Here is a 5,788-nt window from a genome sequence, read left to right as displayed (position 1 = left end):
GATGTGAGGTTATGTTTTAACCGGGGAACTGGAGGTGGCACTTGAGTTGTACATGCTGTGATGATGTTGGCCAAGTTCTAAGTAAAGAGTTTGTTTACTACCACTATCTCTCTGGACTCTTTGTCGGATCTTACACTGGCGACGAAGCGGATCCGAATCTACAAAGTTTATTTTTTATGGTAGCCTAATCAGCAGCCTTTGATAGTCTACAGTCCGGCATCAATCTGTGAGTAACGACAATCACCATGACCACGCTGGGTCGTATAGAAGAGTTTGATGAAGGCTCTGGCAATTCCATTGAAGAGTATATTGAGCGATTAGAATGTTTTTTCCTGGCTAACGACGTAGCGGAGGAGGAGAAACGACGCGCTATTCTGCTTAGCGTCTGTGGGGCTGCAACATATTCCACACTACGTTCGGTGGTCGCCCCCGCCTTCCTACAGCCGTCACCTATGCAAACCTCGTAATAGCCTTGAAACGTCACTACAGTCCTCCTCCATCACAAATTGTTCAACGTTTTCAGTTTCACAATTGCAAACAGAAGCAAGGCCAAAGCATCTCCAGCTACATTGCTGAACTCCGCAAACTTTCAGTACATTGCGATTTTGGTGACCTGCTGGAAGCTATGCTGCGAGACAGAATTGTCTGTGGGGTGCTAGATGAGGGGCTTCAGCGCCGCCTGCTGGCTGAAAAGGACCTCACATTCAAAATCGCCGAGGAGAAAGCCCTTGCTGCTGAGACGGCCACATTAAATGCACGTATACTCCAGCCGAACCAAAGTGCACAACCACAGTCAGCAGAAGTTTATCAGACTGCACACAGTCCACCCATCTTCAAAATAAAACAAACAGCAGCAGAAGGGGGTGCAAAGCCATGTTTTCGTTGTGGAGGCACACACAACCAACAACATTGCAAATGTGCCTCTGCAGTATGCCACTATTGCAAGAAAAGGGGACACATTGCTCGTGTTTGTTTTAAGAAGAGTAGGGAGGTCACATCAGCAGATTCTTCGGACACAGTTTCTCAATCGGAACAACACACACACGCTGTTAGGCAACAAGATGAGGAATATGACATTTATACCATGGGCAGGCAGCCTTATGCTCACATAAAAAAACCATATCAAGCCACTGTGATCCTGAATAACAAGGCACATGTTATGGAGGTGGACTCTGGAGCCGCATGCTCCTTGATCAGTGAGGGCAGTAACAACACCTTGTGGCCTACCCAGCCGCCTTTGCTGCTCAAGGACAGTAGTGTGCTTAAACAATGGTCACAAGCACAACTACAAGTTAAGGGGAACATTTTTGTGGAGGTGCAGTATCAGGGTAATCGCAGGTCCTTACCCCTGATTATTGTTCAAGGTTAGGGGGCAAGTCTACTGGGCAGAGACTGATTTGATGCACTGGGCATTTCCGTGTTAGGGGTGCACCAAGTATCCGTGGAGCCCATCCTAACGGAATATGCAGAACTTTTTCAGGACCTCGGAGCCTCACGTACCCCTCCAATTGCCATTGATATTGATACGACAGCATCACCTACGTTTTTTAAAGCACGCTCCGTGCCTTTTGCCCTGCGGCCAAAGCTAGACGAGGAGCTTGACAAGCTAGTAGCTCAAGGTATTTTTGAACCAGTGCGACACTCGAAGTGGGCCACACCCATCGTCCCAGTAGTTAAAAAAGATGGCAGCTTAAGAATTTGCGGTGACTATCGCTGCACAGTAAATACAGGGGTGCAGCCTGATGTTTACCCCATTCCTACGATAGCTGAACTGTTCTCCAGATTGGCAGGGGGAGTTATCTTCAGTAAATTGGACCTCAAACAAGCTTACCAGCAGCTGGTGCTGGACGACGAGGCTGCAGAACTTCTCACGATAAACACCCATCGTGGGCTGTTTTGGGCCCGCCGCCTGCAGTTTGGAGTTTCGACAGCTGTGTCCATCTTCCAGCGTTTTATGGATACCCTCCTCGCTGGTATACCAGGGGTGCAACCGTACATGGATGATGTCTTAATAGCTGGTAAGACTGTGGACCAGCACAATGAACGTCTTCGTGCAGTGCTGGAACGATTTGCAGAAGCAGGATTGCGGCTGCAGAAGGAGAAAAGTGTGTTCGCTGCCAGCCAAGTTGAATTTTTAGGGTTTCATGTGGACAAGGATGGTGTACGGCCGACTATGGAGAAAGTTGAGGCCATTCAGAAGGCGCCCTCGCCCCGGAACAAAACAGAGCTTCAATCATTCCTAGGCCTACTCAATTTTTACAGCTGCTTTTTGCCAAACAAGGCCACCATCCTGGAACCACTGCATTGCCTCCTGGATCAGTCTGCACCCTGGCAGTGGTCTGACTCACATGAAAAGGCTTATACTGCTGCTAAACAACTGCTTCAGGCTGATGGCACGTGCACTATGATGAGACAAAGCCATTAGCGGTTGTTTGTGACACTTCGCCTTATGGATTGGGGGCGCTACTCTTCCATATGGAATCTGATGGCCGGGAGGCTCCCATCTGCTTTGCCTCAAGGACAATATCCTCCACAGAAAGAAATTATGCCCAAATAGATAAGGAGGCCTTGGCAGTTAAGAAATTCCACCAGTACCTCGCTGGTCGCCACTTTGTGGTCTTTACCAGTGGTGGAGGAAGTACTGAACCTCAGTACTTAAGTAAAAGTACAAATACACAGAGAAATATTTACTTTAGTAAAAGTAAAAGTACCACAATGACAACCCTACTTAAGTAAAAGTAAAAAGTACCTGCTTTTAAATGTACTTTAAGTATTAAAAGTAAAAGTATTTGCATAATGATTTATTCTCTTAATATCTATATTCTAAAAGGAAAAAATCAGTATGGGCTGTGGCATTTTAATTAAGCTAGTTTTAGGTTATACTCGACTAGATAGTTTTAAGTTAATGCAATTGTGCTTCCCATCTGTGGCCCAGTTTACATTCTGACCTACAATTCTAGAGACTGTAATTCTGGTTATCTACTAGGGTGATCTGCTGAGTAATATCATTCAGCAAAACACGAGAGCCTGAAGTTTAACGGGGTAGACAAGGGAAACGTCGGGTGGATCGTAATGCCAATTATGCTGATTGAACAGAAAAGTTGCTGAGAAAGGTGTCTTTATGATTAAGTTCAGTTTCACTTGCGCAGGCGCATAGACATTGAATGGCTCCACGTTACTACCCCCAATTGTAGGCTATGCATCTTTATTTAATCACACACAATTAAGGAATATTTCCTAATCTGGAAAATGTTACGTTTTTTTCCGGCCACCGGTTCATTAATAGTCTACCATTCATTTGTGCCGCAAATGATCAGACGTGTGACAGAAGCATGGGCATAGCCTGTAACTTCGTAGCACTCCAGAATCTTTGGTAGCAACCCCTCGGTAAAACAAACGTGTTTGTCAGAGAGAAAAAAAAAACTGATCATAAAATGTACCGTAAAAAGGAACGATGGTGTTGTAGAAATGTAGCGGAGTAAAAGTACAGATAATTGCTGTAAAATGTAATGAAGTAAAAGTCAAAAGTATGCACTATAAATTTTACTTAAGTAAAGTACAAATACGTGGAAAATTTACTTAAGTACAGTAACGAAGTATTTGTACTTCGTTACATTCCACCACTGGTCTTTACTGACCACAAACCGCTGTTGGGCCTGCTACACCACTCTAAGCCTATGCCACCTGTCCTGTCCCCACGCTTGCTTCGCTGGAGTGTGCTTCTTGGGGCCTATGATTACGAGCTGTGCTACCGCCCTGGCAAACAGCTGGCGAATGCTGATGCCCTTAGCCGCTTACCACTGTCCACTGCCATTCGTGAGACTCCACCCCCCATGGAGGTACTCTTACTGGAAATGGCACCTGAAGCCCCACTGAATGCAAAACACATTGCTGTACTTACTCGGAAGGATCCAGTTCTGTCCCGTGTATTGCGCTGGGTCCTGCATGGCTGGCCAATGGACACACCTGACAGCCGTTTCAAGCCATTTGTTACCCGGCGCCATGAACTGTCCGCACACAAGGACTGCCTATTGTGGGGAAGTCGTGTGGTTATTCCCAGCCTGGCAAGGGAGGAGATACTAGCCATGCTGCATGCTGCACACCCAGGCATTGTGCATATGAAGGGTCTGGGGAGGAGTTATGCCTGGTGGCCGGGCATGGATTCAGCGATCGAGCAGACAGTAAAATCCTGTAAAACCTGCCAGAGATCCCGTCATGCACCACCAACAGCACAGCTACACCCTTGGGAGTGGACAACTAAGAAATGGTCACGGTTACATATTGACTTTGCGGGTCCATTCCAAGGGAAGACATTTCTCATAATTGTGGACTCACACTCTAAATGGTTAGAGGTTGCCATGGTGAGTTCAATGTCATCCTCTGCAGTGATCAGCACCTTGAGACTCCTCTTCACAACTCACGGGTTGCCAGACGTCATTGTTTCTGACAATGGTGCGGCCTTCACATCAGAAGAATTCAAAGAGTTTGCCAGGCGGAATGGCATCAGACCAGTGACGACGGCCCCTTACCATCCTCGTTCAAATGGCCAAGCAGAACGTATGGTCCAGACAACCAAGGAGGCCCTGTCTAGGATCACTGTCGGTGACTGGCAGACACGCCTGGCTAGGTTCCTGCTGTCACAGCATGTCACTCCCAACTCAGCGACAGGAAAGAGCCCTGCCGAACTTCTCATGAACCGGCGTCTCACCACTACCCTTGATCGCATTCATCCTGACTATGAGAATGAGATGCACCACAAGCAGGAAGTGAGTGCAGGAAAACTTCAAGGCCCAAATACTGTAGATGCTTCAGGCCACAGGACACGGTGAACATGAGGAGCTACACTGGGGGACACAAATGGATCCCTGGTGTGATAGTAGAACCTACGGGCCCAGTTTCAGTGAGTGCAGACTCCTGACGGACAGATGCACAGACGCCACGTGGATCAGCTGCGTGGTAGAGTGATTTCAGGAACGGATGTGGTCGCTGGAGAATCCATCGTTCCTGGACAGCAGTCACCTGAGGATGGGCTGCTTGAGTCTACCTCAGCTGAAACACCACAACCCGAGACCAGCAGGTCTGTTGAAGACCCCTCTGGTCTTGTGACGATTCCCGAACCCACTACCCCTCTACAGCGTCCGGCAAGAGACCGTCACCCTCCACGCCACTTGGCTGATTTTGTTGACTGGGGGAAAGGGGTGTAATGTATTGAGATTTATGTTTAGGTGCATGCTCTCTGGTGAGTCCTTAATTAGGGGGGGGGGGGAGGCTAGACTAATAGGTAACGGGATGTGAGTAACCGGGGAACTGGAGGTGGCACTTGAGTTGTACATGCTGTGATGATGTTGGCCAAGTTCTAAGTAAAGAGTTTGTTTACTACCACTATCTCTCTGGACTCTTTGTCGGATCTTACACATATGACACCAGACTGCCCTAACGTGTTCGTTTCTCTGCAGTTTTGATGACAATAAATAGAAGGCTAATGTTAATGATCTGCTTACTTACATCTCTCAACATGGTGTTGCTAACCTACCTAGGCTATGAAAGTAAGTTAATTAAGGCCTACTTGGTTTAGGCTACTGACATTCGAGTAGGCTATGCAACCCATTGGCAAACGTTTACCTGGAGATGTCCTTTTAGCTTGTCATGTTTGCTAGCTTGTGGGCTTAGTTTGAGTAGTGCTACCAAAATCATAGAAATTAATAAAATTGCAAGACATTTACCTCTTCTATGATCCAAGAATGATTTCATTCGAGTTGGTTTTTTAACATTTATTTTAACTAATGGC

The 5,788-nt window shown here is 46.9% G+C and overlaps 1 pseudogene; it reads left to right on the top strand.

Annotated features, from left to right (window-relative positions):
- Positions 1-245: 245 nt before the first annotated feature.
- LOC125300943 lies at positions 246-5,462 on the top strand (annotated as a pseudogene).
- The last annotated feature ends 326 nt before the right edge of the window (positions 5,463-5,788 follow it).

Source organism: Alosa alosa, chromosome 1 (assembly GCF_017589495.1).
Source record: "Alosa alosa isolate M-15738 ecotype Scorff River chromosome 1, AALO_Geno_1.1, whole genome shotgun sequence".
Classification (NCBI taxonomy): domain Eukaryota; kingdom Metazoa; phylum Chordata; class Actinopteri; order Clupeiformes; family Clupeidae; genus Alosa; species Alosa alosa.
This window is presented reverse-complemented; position numbering and strand designations above follow the sequence as displayed.